This window comes from Patella vulgata, chromosome 2, assembly GCF_932274485.2.
Source record: "Patella vulgata chromosome 2, xgPatVulg1.2, whole genome shotgun sequence".
NCBI classification, from domain to species: Eukaryota; Metazoa; Mollusca; class Gastropoda; family Patellidae; genus Patella; species Patella vulgata.
Window position 1 is genome coordinate 18,694,804 of NC_065880.2, and position 17,934 is coordinate 18,712,737.

Here is a 17,934-nt window from a genome sequence, read left to right on the forward strand (position 1 = left end):
TGTCAATTTTCAAAATTTTTCTAAAGGGGGGACCGCCCCCCCCCCAGACCTCCCTCGGACGCTCGCGGGCCTTCGGCGCGCTCGTGACGCGCCTTCGCCGCGTACTTGTGTGGGCCTTGGTCAATGACCTGACAGGAAGGCCCACCATTTTTCTAAAGGGGGGACCGCCCCCCCCCCCCCAGACCTCCCTCGGACGCTCGCGGGCCTTCGGCGCGCTCGTGAAGCGCCTTCGCCGCGTACTTGTGTGGGCCTTGGTCCGGCACTGCATGTGACTTGTCTGAAATGTTCTGTATAAGGTAATTTAATAGTCAGTGAGCAGCTAAAAAGACTGGTATACGTCCTCATCTGGATCAGAATTGGATTCGTCTGTCAAGGGCGCATGGTCAGAATAATTAAGGTCATCAAGAGATGCGTTCGTTCTCGCGATAAATAGTTACAGTGAGTGCGGTGAGGCAATTATTGTTGAGGAACAGTACAGTTCCGCGTGGCAAGGATACTTCATTACTGAAGTAATGGCCATTTATGATTCGTTGGAATAGGTTGATGGTTTTTAAGTACATCCATGTGGTAGTGTACAGTAGCTTTTCGGGTGGAGCAATTAGATTTCTGGCTGGGATACATAGGCCCACCCCACTACTGAAAAAATCTGACCATTGCCATTCTTAGCTGAGCATTTTGCAACTAGTTTCGAGCGATAAGCAAACGGGTTCATCTGGCTTAGCCTGTGGTGTGGGGAAATAGGAACGTCTAGATGTGACGGTGGGAAGTTTACCCAATACTACCCAAAATAACTGAAGTATTAAGTTAGTTTCCCACAATGAGGTAGTATTTTTGGTAGTATTTAGTTAGTATCGGGTAGTAGTGAGTAAATAGCCCAGTCCGGCGATAGGAATTTACTGATTTTGTCGATGGTCTAATAGCTGAAAACGCATTTGTGATGCACATAAATATTCTCAGCATGCCGAAAAAAGTGACGAAAAGTTGTGGATTTTATAAGTCGAATGGGTACGAAAACCAGAACGCCTGTAACTTTTTTAGCCCAAGGCCGATTTTGGAGGATCTTTTTCCTGAAGTTGTATTCATATAGACCTTTCATAAAAAAAAAGCAAGAATCATTTGTTTCGGATTTTTCCCCCAGCTCAACTAAATCCCAAGTTCTCCTACCAGCCTACTAATCTATACTTAAAATCGGAGCCATCTGATGGCATCGAGAGTTGATTATGGTCTTGTGTTGTTAATAAATGTCCAATTAATAATTTATATAACATTAAGGCACAAAAAAAGACCTGCAATAGGCAGATCTAGCTGTTGCATAATGCATGTTCACTCAACAATATTTAACCTTTATTTTGACATGATAGCGCTTTGACTGATTGTATAGCATTGCTTTAAATTCCCCATCGTTACCTGCTTTTTGTAGTGCGGTGATAATTTTCTATTGAAATATATAGATAACACACGTAGCTATAATACAGAAAGTAAACAAAAAATAAAATAAATATATAAGCAAGTATAATTCTGAATAAAGAGGGTTAGCGTGTGAATTTATATTTATCTATCACTTAGATATAATCTTTCATAAAGATTGTTATGTTTGTATTTTACCTATCCAGGCTAATAAACCCCATATATCATTACTTATATTAGATAATACACTTAGTTATTGTCTATAATATATATATCTGTATACTAACTAGTATACTTAAGACAATAGAGGGACATTGAATTGACCTTTATTTCAATAACGATACACTCTATACAGAACCAAGGCTGTTTTACAGAGAACAAAGGAACATTGATTAAGGTAAGTTTACGGGAAAATGACGTTGTTACTTTACTTTTTATTTTTGGACAATTTTAATTTTTATTCTGGTAGTGAAATATTACATATTGTACAAAAAATGGAAATGGTGATTAGTGGCTTTAAAGCATATTGGGAGATTTTGTAATCATGTTTGAAACTCTCTTTGTACTGTGTACAAAGCTTGAAAACTGGATAAATCCACGGCGTGTATAGTCCAATATTTATTTGATCTTTCCTGGTTAATTAAAGGTTCCATACGAAGAGAATCTTGTGCTTTAATTGTCTAGGCACCATACTGTGCATTATGAAGAAAACTTATCACCAAGTTCTGAGGTGCTTGCGAGAAATATTCACTTGTTTTGTGAACACACGTACATTATACATTACATGTGTAAACATGTAGACACTGCACACCCAACCCCCTTCCACACACTATCAAAATCAACCAAAAATACAAAATCCTGAGCTGCCTTTACACCCGATTTAGGACGTATTTGATAGGTCGTTGGTAGGCCTCCTTATATTTTCGGGTTTGAAATCTTGTAGCTAAGAGTTATATTATATTCATATGGAGTTCTTTCAAAACAAAAACAAACAGAAAATACCGTAAGTACACGACCAACGGCTTTACTGGGGACTACATCGCAATTGCTCGGTACCAGGTTTGACTTGGTTCCCTGCGTATGACTCATAGTTATAGATCTATTTGGTTCCTTTTTTTACAACAAACAGCCAGCCATGAACTGATTCATTAAATTGCTTAACTTTTTTTTTAAAAATTAAACACTTCTCCAGTCTTTTTCGTAAACACAGCCTGTTTATTATTAGTTTAAATCTTTGATTTAGTATTTCTTTTTTTCTACCTAAACTGCAGGACGATGTACCTGCGCAAGGCACAGTATACATGTAAAAGAACCCCTGGCAGTTAGAATTCGACAAATTTCCATTTAATACCCGGATGATTCTAAAAAAGTAGTATGTAAAACCCGATTCAAATTAAGGTATCTGGCAGAATCGGGTACCAATTGAAACCTCTACTTCAGAAACACGGCAGTCGGTAAAGAGGATGGGGATCCACGCGCCAAATAATATTTATCCGAAGGTTTTTACTTTCAGTACGCATTTTAAAGTTCTTAAATCCAGAAATTTCAATTTATTGGTAGCTTTGAGATGGACTATATAGCACTTTACATACGATTTATTATGAAACATAATTGCTATATATATGAACTTACTTTGTTCAGAAGTTAACCTAATTAAATTAGCTGTAGATCGCAATATAAAAATGATTATGATAGCAAATACCTTTATTGTATTCCAACTCGAAGATAAAGAAACGGTCCACAGACAGATATGGAATAAATAGAATGATAAACGAGATGTCTTTAGCAATACCAGGCATGATTTAGATATATTTTTTGTGTCTATAGAGACAATGTATTTCAGATGACACCTTCTGAAAATGATAGATGCTCATGTTTCATTTAAGTCATTTATTTACATTGTTGTACGTAATTGTCTAGTCTGAAAGTGTTTTAGAAAATATTATAATATGAATGCATTTTCAAGTGATCCACCCACATAAATATATAGAGAACACAAGATGTGAGTTATTAGAATTTCTGGGATTGTGTTATACGGTAACAGATAATGAATCTCGGGGGTTTGTTAGCAAATGACAATACAAATAAATCTGGTATCAATGTGGTTCGCACAAATTGATTTTATCATGAATAATGTTGATTCTCTAGAACTCAGTTGGGGAAATTTGATGTATCCCAAATCATACAAGCAGAAACACCGTTCCGACACATGAAACTTTACATGATTTGAATCTGAAGAAAGCTTTCCTTCTTATTGAGCTAGAATTTTCAAACTTAATGTAGTCGTTTATTAGGCGAATGTCTTGGATGGAGTTTGAAGATGAGCATTTTCTGCTTAGGCTATAAGCAGAGATAAGCAATTTGGTTGGTTGAGACTTTGAAAAAAAATAACTTTTGTTCTAATTGGGTGAGATTGGTGAAACTCAGAGTGTCATTATATCAATACCTTGACTAAGTTCGATAATGAGCATTTTTTGGAGATCAGTTTAGTAAATATAGGATTTATTTACATCGGGTATATAAACAGCTACAGTTACATACATACAACAGCAATATGGAAATTTAAACTATGCAGGAACTAGTAGACTGCAACATGAACACATATAACTATATTAAATCCACCATTCTGCCCCTTTGGCAAGGCAGCGGCTGAACTCGGGTGAGTCCATACGCCGGTCTCTCCGTCTCCGCTGGTCTCTAGTCGTCTCTCTAACTGTCAGCAAACTCCTTGTTATATACCTTCGGACAATAGATAAGACACATGGTCATACACGCAATTGTCTCTTTTATCTCGCCATGGCATGCTTACTGACCAGTGCGTATTCCTTTGAAGATCATATGTAGTTTGTAAATGACATATGGGATTAATTACATGTTTAATTAGATCATAGCCAGTCCGTGCCTTAATAGAAATTTATACAGAGTTGAAAAGTCAATATCATATATTATCAAAAACCAGTTGAGGTCATAAAGTTCTAAGTACCTAAATGATCGTTTAATTTGATGAAAGTTATAGAGTACCTTGTTACATAAGCAATTTGATTGGTCGAGACAATAACTCCCCTTGTATTGTGTCCCAAAAAAGTGTGACGGACAGACAGACAGGTAGGCAGGCGGGCGGACAGACAGACAGACAGACAGGCAGACCCATTTTAATAATCCCATGCTTTCTTCGAAAGGCGGGACACAAAATAAAACAGAACTAATGCCGAATCCGGGGAGAAAACTTGATATGCCAAGAAAAAGACCCGCGAGGCCGAGAAAAAAAGATTAAGGAACATGAGTTAAGAACCATCAGTGCCGTTATGTAACGACCGTAATTCAAATTCTAATTTGTTTTCTTCGATTTCTTTTTTTTTAACGGAGCGTATTGTTTGCGCGTGTAACGTGCTGAATTCTGTGCCTGGATATTCCAAAGGTATATTTTCACGATTTACTTAGCGGGGAGCGTTCCTTCTTAGCACTTGCGCGACTCAAGATGTGTTCGCCTTGCTGTGCATATAGTCACTGCCTTTGCAGAATATTGATCCTGATGCTATTATCAACATGTCTGACAGCTGGAAAGAAACTTATTGTGTACAATGTCGGTTTAATGTTCATCCAATATGTTAACGGTGTTAAAGTATCCATGTGACATTTTTAGTCAACTTTGTTTTCGTGGAATGAGTGATTGTAATATAATTGGGGATTGACGCCATATTGCATTATAATGTTATATGAATATGATAATAGTCTGACCTAAACGTCATGTGTTAGGATTCACGTTTATTTAAAATGCAATTAATTTGTTTTCAAATTATGATTAAAACAGGGTGTTTTTGTAGGTGTACGCATATGTGGCGTATTTAGAGTCCGGGTCAGTAATCGACATATTTGGCTAATTCTTTGCGTCAATAGGCATAATTAACCAATCAGCTAATTAATAAGAGATATCAGTGGATATAAAAGACCAGAACTAGCCTTGGCTGGATAGATATCCATTGAAATTCCTAAGGCGGACATTATGTAACGTTTCCCGCAGTGGTCGCTCTGACAGGGTAAGCTGAGTGGGGTAGACAGAATCAAAGACATTTCATTTTTTGCGTTACATCTAAACTTATGGTATGCTTATATTAGTAATATCATAGCTGTTGTAAACTTTGTATCTTACTTTATATAAAACCCTATATCAATAAGAACCGCGTGACCTGAGTTTTGATATTGACGTCATATTGGAGTTTCATTCTAAGTCGAATATTTAAGTCAATAATTGCATAAACGTGAAGTCCAAGATTGGAGAGCTGCAACAGTATACACGCCAGATATACCTAGACGATTAGTGGCCAAAAACAAAGAATGTGTTGCAGGGATAGTTGGTAAGCTGGTGGTGGTTTAAATTCCATATGCTACATGATTTATCGGGGGTTGGGTGAACGAATGGTTAGCGCGTGCGCGTTGTATCATTGGGTCTGTTATTGAGTCAACTGGCGTTGTTTCAATTCACCAGGTGGCCTGTAGGGTTTTCTCCGGGTCCTCCCATCGCTAAAGACCCCTACGCGCGAATTATTGAAATAAAATTGAACCATATGTTAGTAGTATCTGTGGCTTTCTGGCCATATTTTTACCAAGGAGAGTTGACGCCTTTGTTCTATTCAATAGATTGAATAGGGTATTGTTATCCGAACAATGGGGATATGAATATAGATGAATAGGTATTGTTATAATGAACTCTTGTTTATCCTTTGACCTCGTTTGACTTCTGTTACGAGGTTAGCTGGAGGTCACGCATTGATTATTGGGGGGGGGGTGAGGGGGGGCGTGGGGTTGCCCCTTTATAGACAGCCGCGTCGGGGTTCGTGCTGAGGTCAGGTCGTGTGTGGTCTAGCGTTAAGGGCTAATGTTAAGATCGACCATTGATTGGATTGCGATTGTTTATCCGGGGTTGGTTACCCCCTCCCCCTTCCACTCAGTTACCAGCCCCCCCCCCCCCCACACACACACCTGAGATAATTTTACTTGCGAGGAACCACCCCCCCTGGATGTGATAGGTTTCGGAAAGGCGGGTTTGTACGCCAATATATACACGGGCCTCAGTTTTTCGTCGTAGCCGGACGAGGGCGAGGCCAGACAATCGCGACGAAGTTATTCGGCCAATGCAGGGATTAAACGTGCGACCTGCAGGCTAGCGAACCGGCGACTTAACCACATAGAGGCTCCTTGATAAAGGACCGCGTAGCAGACGATATGGCACGCGTGACTGACCCCCTTGTGAATGGTTGTAACGGCAAAGTGAACATACACTTCTCAATGGATGCAATCAACCATGAATTTACACAGATAATAGTATTATCTGTATATTATAAATGTTTTCTGGCAATATCAACCAAAATTTAACGTTAAATTTAACATATACATATATCTCAATTTTTATGTATAAAAAGACGGAATCAGATTAAAAGCAAAGACCATTTACTCAACACAAGTTAAATCTAAATATACTAAACCATTATCAATAAATAAATGGTGAAATAGAGAGATGAAACGGAAAACTGCCGCATATTCAATTTGAGCAATAAAATAAGCGGTAACCCTAGATTACCGAGAATGCATTGCACATACAAGACGATGTTGTCTTTAATCACTGATTATTTATCATAAATATCGAAGCCCAATAAATTCTCGAATTTTACATTCCCAAGTCTTTTTCCGTGGGTTTTTATCTTAGAATCTTTATCAACTTGATAAAGGTACGCGCCAAACGCTCACTAACGCTGGGAGATTTAGACAATCACAGCGTGCTACCTTTCACGTTACTCGCGCAGCCAACACTAATCGTCGCAGTTGCCAATTAGAGAAACCTTACATTTTTGATTTTTGTCTTAATAACGAGTAATTGCTCCACCAATCCTCAGACATTCAGCAATTCGTCGTGGCATGCTCCTAATGAACCGTCCAATCACGATTTGGGGAAATCTGACCCACTCATCTTGCAGTGCCACGGCCAATTCTTGCCGTGTTGTTGGTTGACGTTGACGCCGACGAACACGTCTTCCGATCAAATTAAACTTAGTACACTAAAGTAAAGATACCATAAACAGGAAATCTTATGCAAGAATCGATAGGAAAGCAAACATGGATAGGATAAGCCAGCAGGCGAGAGTTTTCATCAACCCATCCTTGAAGTGTCAAATTTGACAATGAACCCCTCCCCCCGTGGTTCTGTTGGGGTGATAAGTTCTTCATCTGTGAACATACTCTTAGAGCATGTCCATGACTATTTATCATATCACAACTGCATAGGTATTTTCATTGCAATATCCCCTACTTTTTTGAAGAGTATAACGGCTTTTCATTCAAAATCAAAATAAAAGAAGCTTCACTGGGCAGTTTTTGTTCTTCGAATATTGAAATCTCTTGAACGCATCTTTACATACTGCAATTACATTACCCCCCCCCCCCCCCGCCAAAAAAAAAAATCAAAAAGTTGAAAAATCAACTTTAATCCACACAAAACAAGGACTATTACCTTCTCAAGAAAATTAAACCGCACTCTTAACACTCTTTGCTGTGCTGGAGCTGGGTTAACTGATAGCAAAGAACTTAAGAATTAGTAATCGTAATGGGGCTGTTCATACTAATTATTCCGTTATAAAAGGACTGATTTGTGTCAGAAGTTTAAAATATCTAGAATCAATATACTGGGCTTTAATGTCGCCTATTATTCGACTACGTGGACGTTCTCCGAAATGAGTGTACTACAAAAACCAAGGTCCTGTACCTTGAAAACGTAAATCTTGATGTCCTTAGAACAATCACTGGATTAGTGAGAGCTACATCTTATAACCTATCGTAAATTGCATCAGGGTTCACTTCGATTAAAATGAGACGGTGGCCCCATAAACTAACCCTGTTTTACGAAATGGCGAATTTAGAAATTCTCGTTTGCAATTGTCGAAATCATTTATTTATTTGGACATTTATTGTTTTAAAGAAAGAATTCATACTTTATTTTTTTTTATTTTGGGGAATATTTTATACTTCTTGCCAAAATATTTTTAGACAAAACAAATTTTCAAATTGTGGAACCTTTGAATACTAGTAGATGTCATTTAAATTTGCCCCCCCCCCCCGGTCCCGCCCCTCACATGCGCACACACCCACAAACACCCAACACCCCATCACAGACTTTAACATCAACACGAATAATATCTTTTCATGTTGTTTTATTATAAAATGTATATATTCCCCCCTACGGTCGTTTTTTTAAATTATGCATACCAATCTTACTCACCTTTATCTCAAAAATGATGATTAGAACGCTCCAGTACACATGTAATGGTGAAAAGACAGACAACCAGCACGAATAATACCTTTTCATGTTTTTTATTACAAAATGTATATATTTCTTCCACGGTCGTTTATTTTTAAAAATATGCATACCAACCTTACTCTTTTTTCTCCTCAAAAATTGGTGATTAGAACGCTCCGTTACTCATGTCATTGTTTTTTTGTCTTTATGTATTTTCATTATCTATTTGAACTCCCTTTTCAGCCCGAAACACGTAACTTATTATATTCTTGAAATATCACAAGTAAATGATATAGCCGCGTGTGCAACTATTATATTGTTTAGTTTCGAGTAATATTCATTTTGAGCTTTTTAAAGCATCCCCGTGAAAAAATATTATCTAAAATACTTAATCATTCAATATTCCATTATTTTGAAAATAAAAACCACACAAAAAAATGTTTAGGAAGCAAATTTCTGAGCGTTAATATCCCCGTGAATAATATTATCTAAAATACTAAATCATTCGAGTTACCGTATATCCCCAAAACCTGTAAGAAATAAATTAATTGTTAATTATCATCCTAGTTTATACATGCAATGTGTTCATTTTATTGTATTTCATACTTGGTCATTTTTCAGAGTAAATAGCAGTTTTATCAATAATTTTCTCAAATTGCATCAATCACACACCAAACGTCAATTGTGATTAGCTTATCAAACGGGGGAAATTTGTTGCAATAAGAAATACCTATATTCGGACATTGATTTACTATAACATTAATACATCAGCAGTAACTATAAAAAACGTTAAAGGAGCTAAATCGCTAATATTTATGGGACCTAGAAATTGACAGAAATGGGTCGCAACGAATATAATAAGGTAATGTGAATGTATATAAACTGATTTACATTCAATCGTTTCTGTTTTTACCGTAATTTCTAATCAGTTATGTTCGGCGAAATGCGCCAAAGTCTCAATTGAATGACGACCTTTAGCGTCTGGTTATTCCAGTCTAAACCGATGGTATTTATTGCGCATGCTCTCCATATAAGAATATAGCATTGACATGACTTGTGGAATATGTCTAGCCTCGGTCTTCGAGCCCCTTGTGCCAAATGGCACTGAAACGCATTATGGTACACGATTCGTGTATCAATGGTAAAATGTTTCTTTTGTCTTGAATATTGGATATCAGAAGCTCATCTATTCCTTGTAAGATCACAAGACCAATGCTGATTTGAATTGACAAATAATTCGTGTTTTCAATGTCGAAGATTTTAATGATATTGAGTTAGAGACTTAGCTACTTTAACAATAATTTTTGTAGATATGGAAAAAAAGATATTGATCACATAGAAATACCAACATTTTTTTTAAAGATATGGAATAAAGATGTTGATCACATAGAAATACCAAATTTATATTCCATAAATGGTAGATGTAGACATTAAACATACATTATGCAAGGGCTATATCTCCCTATTGCAGGACTTCCTTTAGGCCTGAAATGTTTTCTAAATTATTAATTAGACATTAATTAACTGATCCAAGGCCATAATCAACTCTCGATTGCTTCGGATTTCTCAGATATTAAATAGATTAGAACGGTTCAGCCATATTTTAATGGCTGCAATTATTGCAACATCTTGTCAAACCTTCAAAGGCTAATATCTTCTCTCGCAATAGAGTAATTGGAATGAAAATTTCAAATTATTCACTTTACATTATCTATTGTCGAACTATTATAGCAAGAATGGCTAGCTCTTTATCGAAATCTTACATACTGTATCTTTAAGTTAAAGATAAAAGTTACAAGTTTGTTTTTTATATGAAATTTTACAATTTTATAATAATCTACCGGAAATATACATAACAGGGATAAAGCATAACGTTTCCACGATATAATAACCATGAATGTAAGTGAATAAACAACAAACAACGCTTCAAAATTCATACGTTCATGGAAAAATCTTACCAATCGGTGCATAGATACGATAAGCATTCATTAAAAATCACAGAGAATATAAAATATGTGACTGGACAAAAATATTACTATATGATATATATGTCCAGACTGAAAAATCTCTGTTTAGACTGATATAATAAAATATCTGCAGTTTATAGGGAACTCTGTAAGATGCACATAAGTATATACCACTGTTTTATTTCGAACAAGTATAAAAACATTTCATTGGAGAGATTAAACATTATTGACATAGATTTATAATGATGTTTAGTTATTTTCGAAAGATATTTACTCGTGAAGTAAGGTTTGTTAAATAATCTCTTCAGTGTTTAATCAATTGTAACGGTGATTTTCCGAGTTGTTTGACTTGAACCGTGAATTTTAAATATGTTTTGTACTAGACAATGTAACGGCATATATATACATTTCGATAATTGCACTTTTATTAAAGTTCAAATGTTCGGGGTGCATATTCCATATGTCGTGAATGCGGCGAGGAAAATGATACATGCCTATTTTTTAAGTTTCATAATAAACCATCTAGAAACCTCAATTTCAAGCCGGAAATCAACTGTATCGCGTTATGGGGAATGGAAGTAATTGTATAAGGTATTAGACAGGGAAAGATTTGTCAATGAATGTCGATGAAGGGGAAATTTCCAAATAATGTTTAACCCGTTTCATATAAGTTGTGAATAAAAGGGGTAGCTTATTCCAAACCATATAGCTCATATTGTCTTGATCATCCCTATGTGCGTAAATAATCATCTAATAATAAATATAGCCTCATGCAACAGAATGACCATATGTTCAGATAGGGAAAAATGCCTCTTCAGACTAAAATATCTGCAGTTTTGCAGAACGACGAAGTCCAGTTAAGTTTATCCACGTAAAAGTAACTCCATCTCGACAAATAACGACACCCCAGTTTGAAAGGTATATTATTTGTGTGCTGGTGATATCAAATGGAAGTACTAAAATGGCTGAAGTATGTCGAATGTACAACCGTCTGTTATCAACACAAGGACGACAGGGTATTCCCTTATAGTAGTAAACCAAGCATCCATTTTTTTAAATGCAGTTAAGCCCCCCCCCCCCCTTATTATATAATCTGTTACTCTAATGAACTTTTAAAAAAAAAACCCAAAAAACGAAGAATTAATTTATCAAATTAAAATTGAATTTATAAGATTAAAATTGAATTTATAAGATTAAAATTGAATTTATAAGATGATTAAAATTGAATTTATAAGATTAAAATTGAATTTATAAGATTAAAATTGAATTTATAAAATTGTAAATGAATGTCATTATAAAATTGAAAATGAATTTATAAAATTAAAAATGAATTTATAAAAATTAAAAAATGAATTTATAAAATTAAAAAATGAATTTAAAAAATTAAAAATGAATTTATAAAATTAAAAATGAATTTATAAAATTATAAAATGAATTTTTAAATTTATAAAATGAATTTTTAAATTTATAAAATGAATTTATAAAATTATAAAATGAATTTATAAAATTTATAAAATTAAAAATGAATTTATAAAATTAAAAATGAATTTATAAAGTTAAAAATGAATTTATAAAATTAAAAAGTTATTCTACAAATTTAATTATTTCTTTTTTTTTAGACTGAAGATTATTTTCCAAAATTAAAAATTATTTTCCAAAATTAAAAATTATTTTCCAAAATCAAAAATTATTTTCCAAAATCAAAAATTATTTTCCAAAATTAAAAATTATTTTCCAAAATTTCGATTTCCATACTCCCCTGGCAATACAATCTTTTGTTCTTCAAGTGCTGACAGAATATGTTTTTCACTGTCAGAGCATCTAAAATATGGAATAATCTTCTAGATACACACTTAGTCTTCGTTGTGTCATTAGTAACAATAAACAAATTGGGGGTGTGGGGACAAGAAAACTAACAAAATTCATACTTTCAAATGAAATCTTTATTATACACATTACGGTATCAGAAATTTAAAATCGAAAAGATTATTTCGTATATATATATAAAAACAACATATTAACCATGCCAGTATGACAAAATGTGTTTTGTTTTCAATACGTTTTAGGTATGCCACTCTAGAATTTCGTTGGATTTCGTAATGGGGTTTTATTATCTTTCGATGACTTGTTGTCGCAGAATCTCCATTTTAAGTTTATGTTCATTCACGATAGCATTGATCTTAGCATTTAACAATGCCAGTCTTAAATCATGCGCAGATGTCCTATTATTTACACTGAATGGTTCGGAAATGATGTCGAGTGGATGCTGACTGATTACATTCGGATCTACATTACCACCGTGGCGACCGCCACAGTATTCAGTATTATCTGAAAAAAGAAAATATCCAAATAGTTTAGTCTAACAAAGACATATCAATATTTTAATTATGTGAATAATTTATGTTGTTGCAATGTATCTAAATCTTTCAAGCACAAAACAACGTATCCACCGATGCATCTAATGTGTCGTTTTAACATAGTTAGGGTGACCCACCATAAATAAATATCTCCATATATCTCGACAATTTCGCCACAATATTTATATATATGCCAAGCCTCAAATCAGTTTCACACAATTATAGTCACTAAATAAACGATCATGTTGTACTTAAAAAGCTATGACCATTAATCATCTATAAATAATAGACTGAAAACTGGTTCCATGTGTCGTCCATAACATCCAGACACTTTTGAGTAAAAGATAGGTTACGTGCCCTTGTTTTGAAATTAGTCTCGCTTAACCAGTCTATCGACCATTCTAGGGCTGATTGACAGGTCGGGATAATCAAGACTACTTTTTTACGAAACATAACAGAAAGCTAGAACAAGAAATTGAATTTAGAAATGAGCACGTTAGCTAGCTCAACAATTGTTTTAAGAAGCTTGTAAAAGTAAAATGAAACTACTGCTAGTATCATGTTCCTGTCTAACCCGAGTGTTTCTGAGATATTATTTGTACTAAACCAAAAGATGCCGCTCTTTACGGTACAGTTAATGATAAAGCGATTTAAAAAATGAAACGAACGTAATTTCTAAATCTGCTTTAATAACCAAGAAGCTTAATTTTACTGCTATTCAAAATCGTCAACAATAATTTTTTTACGGCTGTAATAGTTGATAGATTTGTAGAGAATTGCACGTGCCATGGCTATTTATAGTATCATACTGTCAGAAAGTTGGCCTCGACACCACGAATGTGCACGCTTCAGTGGTAGTCTCGAACTATCAGCGGTTGACTGTATTTCTGTAGGTGCGTGGGTCACCCTAACATAGTATAGTGTTTTAAGTGGCTTTTAATTACTTACCAAACGAAGCCCCATTTTTTACGCTTTCACCCGGCCTTTTCTTTGACGTTCTCGTTAGCTTCATTTCGTTTCTTTTAAGATGACGCCAGTAATTCTTTAATTGAGTCGAACTTCTAACAGGGAAATTTGGCTGTGCACAGAAACGTTTTTCAATTTCTTTCCAAGTCTGTTCTTTGAGAGAAACCGATTCTATATCCCTTCGCTTATTATCAATTATATTTAGGAATTCTTTTACCACTGTCAATAGGAATTGTTTCTCGAAATCTGTCATTGAAGGTGAGCGACTTTTTGGGGTATCCATCACGTACAAATTATGTCTGTTGTACTGAGAAAACTTATCACAACTCTACTTTATAAATAATCACAATAATACAATAATAGAAGCATTGCAAAAGAAATTGGCCAGAGTATAGTACAAACGGTAGTTGTGTACAATATACACAAGATCTGCTACGTCACACAACGTCTTTCAATGCGACTTTTCCGACAACGATACCATTTCGTCCACGCCGTCAGTTATTTCGCTAGGACAAATTTTGTGGTAATTCACTGTTTAAACAAATAAGCTTCGAAATCAGGTGTTTAGGCTGACATGTTGTCTATATCCCACTGTTTGACTTTATCTTCTTTGCAATTCCACTCTGTCAGGAATAAATAGGATCTACCCATACTATCAATATAGCTAAAGTCGGCTTTCTTAGCAGCGTCAATACATTCGGCTTTACACTTGTACAACACACGGGAATGTGCCAACTGGATGACTTTTCCATCTAGTATTCCTTTGTATTCCCATCGGTAACCACCACCCAAAGACCCTTTAATCATTCTCATATAGGGGCAGTTTGGTTTATATTTAGCATGTTCGTGGAATGGATCGTCGAATGGCTTCCAATCCTTCAATATCAATTTACAACTGAAACACTGCACACGACCATTATCCCCGAAATAAACAAATCCGGATTCACTTAACTTGTAAGCTGATGGATGAACATGGGTCCATTGGTTGTCAAACGTGGCTAGACGATTATTATACTCAATGTACTCAGACATGACCGTCTAGTAAAGATGCTTGGTGTGGTGTGTGGGGTGTGTGGATGTGTGTATGGTGTATATCGGGGCCAAACATCTGAAGGTACAATTACCACAAAAATTGTCCTAGCGAAATACCTGATGGGTGTGTATATGGTGTATATTGGGGCCAAACATCTGAAGATACAATTACCACAAAATTTGTCCTAGCGAAATAACTGACGGCGTGGACGAAATGGTATCGTTGTCGGAAAAGTCGCATTGAAAGACGTTGTGTGACGTAGCAGATCTTGTGTATATTGTACACAACTACCGTTTGTACTATACTCTGGCCAATTTCTTTTGCAATGCTTCTATTATTGTATTATTGTGATTATTTATAAAGTAGAGTTGTGATAAGTTTTCTCAGTACAACAGACATAATTTGTACGTGATGGATACCCCAAAAAGTCGCTCACCTTCAATGACAGATTTCGAGAAACAATTCCTATTGACAGTGGTAAAAGAATTCCTAAATATAATTGATAATAAGCGAAGGGATATAGAATCGGTTTCTCTCAAAGAACAGACTTGGAAAGAAATTGAAAAACGTTTCTGTGCACAGCCAAATTTCCCTGTTAGAAGTTCGACTCAATTAAAGAATTACTGGCGTCATCTTAAAAGAAACGAAATGAAGCTAACGAGAACGTCAAAGAAAAGGCCGGGTGAAAGCGTAAAAAATGGGGCTTCGTTTGGTAAGTAATTAAAAGCCACTTAAAACACTATACTATGTTAGGGTGACCCACGCACCTACAGAAATACAGTCAACCGCTGATAGTTCGAGACTACCACTGAAGCGTGCACATTCGTGGTGTCGAGGCCAACTTTCTGACAGTATGATACTATAAATAGCCATGGCACGTGCAATTCTCTACAAATCTATCAACTATTACAGCCGTAAAAAAATTATTGTTGACGATTTTGAATAGCAGTAAAATTAAGCTTCTTGGTTATTAAAGCAGATTTAGAAATTACGTTCGTTTCATTTTTTAAATCGCTTTATCATTAACTGTACCGTTAAGAGCGGCATCTTTTGGTTTAGTACAAATAATATCTCAGAAACACTCGGGTTAGACAGGAACATGATACTAGCAGTAGTTTCATTTTACTTTTACAATTGTTGAGCTAGATAACGTGCTCATTTCTAAATTCAATTTCTTGTTCTAGCTTTCTGTTATGTTTCGTAAAAAAGTAGTCTTGATTATCCCGACCTGTCAATCAGCCCTAGAATGGTCGATAGACTGGTTAAGCGAGACTAATTTCAAAACAAGGGCACGTAACCTATCTTTTACTCAAAAGTGTCTGGATGTTATGGACGACACATGGAACCAGTTTTCAGTCTATTATTTATAGATGATTAATGGTCATAGCTTTTTAAGTACAACATGATCGTTTATTTAGTGACTATAATTGTGTGAAACTGATTTGAGGCTTGGCATATATATAAATATTGTGGCGAAATTGTCGAGATATATGGAGATATTTATTTATGGTGGGTCACCCTAACTATGTTAAAACGACACATTAGATGCATCGGTGGATACGTTGTTTTGTGCTTGAAAGATTTAGATACATTGCAACAACATAAATTATTCACATAATTAAAATATTGATATGTCTTTGTTAGACTAAACTATTTGGATATTTTCTTTTTTCAGATAATACTGAATACTGTGGCGGTCGCCACGGTGGTAATGTAGATCCGAATGTAATCAGTCAGCATCCACTCGACATCATTTCCGAACCATTCAGTGTAAATAATAGGACATCTGCGCATGATTTAAGACTGGCATTGTTAAATGCTAAGATCAATGCTATCGTGAATGAACATAAACTTAAAATGGAGATTCTGCGACAACAAGTCATCGAAAGATAATAAAACCCCATTACGAAATCCAACGAAATTCTAGAGTGGCATACCTAAAACGTATTGAAAACAAAACACATTTTGTCATACTGGCATGGTTAATATGTTTTTTTTATATATATATACGAAATAATCTTTTCGATTTTAAATTTCTGATACCGTAATGTGTATAATAAAGATTTCATTTGAAAGTATGAATTTTGTTAGTTTTCTTGTCCCCCCCCCCCCAATTTGTTTATTGTTACTAATGACACAACGAAGACTAAGTGTGTATCTAGAAGATTATTCCATATTTTAGATGCTCTGACAGTGAAAAACATATTCTGTCAGCATTTGAAGAACAAAAGATTGTATTGCCAGGGGAGTATGGAAATCGAAATTTTGGAAAATAATTTTTAATTTTGGAAAATAATTTTTGATTTTGGAAAATAATTTTTAATTTTGGAAAATAATTTTTAATTTTGGAAAATAATCTTTAGTTTAAAAAAAAAAGAAATAATTAAATTTGTAGAATAACTTTTTAATTTTATAAATTCATTTTTAACTTTATAAATTCATTTTTAATTTTATAAATTCATTTTTAATTTTATAAATTCATTTTTAATTTTATAAATTTTATAAATTCATTTTATAATTTTATAAATTCATTTTATAAATTTAAAAATTCATTTTATAAATTTAAAAATTCATTTTATAATTTTATAAATTCATTTTTAATTTTATAAATTCATTTTTAATTTTATAAATTCATTTTTTAATTTTATAAATTCATTTTTTAATTTTTATAAATTCGTTTTTAATTTTATAAATTCATTTTCAATTTTATAATGACATTCATTTTCAATTTTATAATGACATTCATTTACAATTTTATAAATTCAATTTTAATCTTATAAATTCAATTTTAATCTTATAAATTCAATTTTAATCTTATAAATTCAATTTTAATTTGATAAATTAATTCTTCGTTTTTTGGGTTTTTTTTTTAAAAGTTCATTAGAGTAACAGATTATATAATAAGGGGGGGGGGGG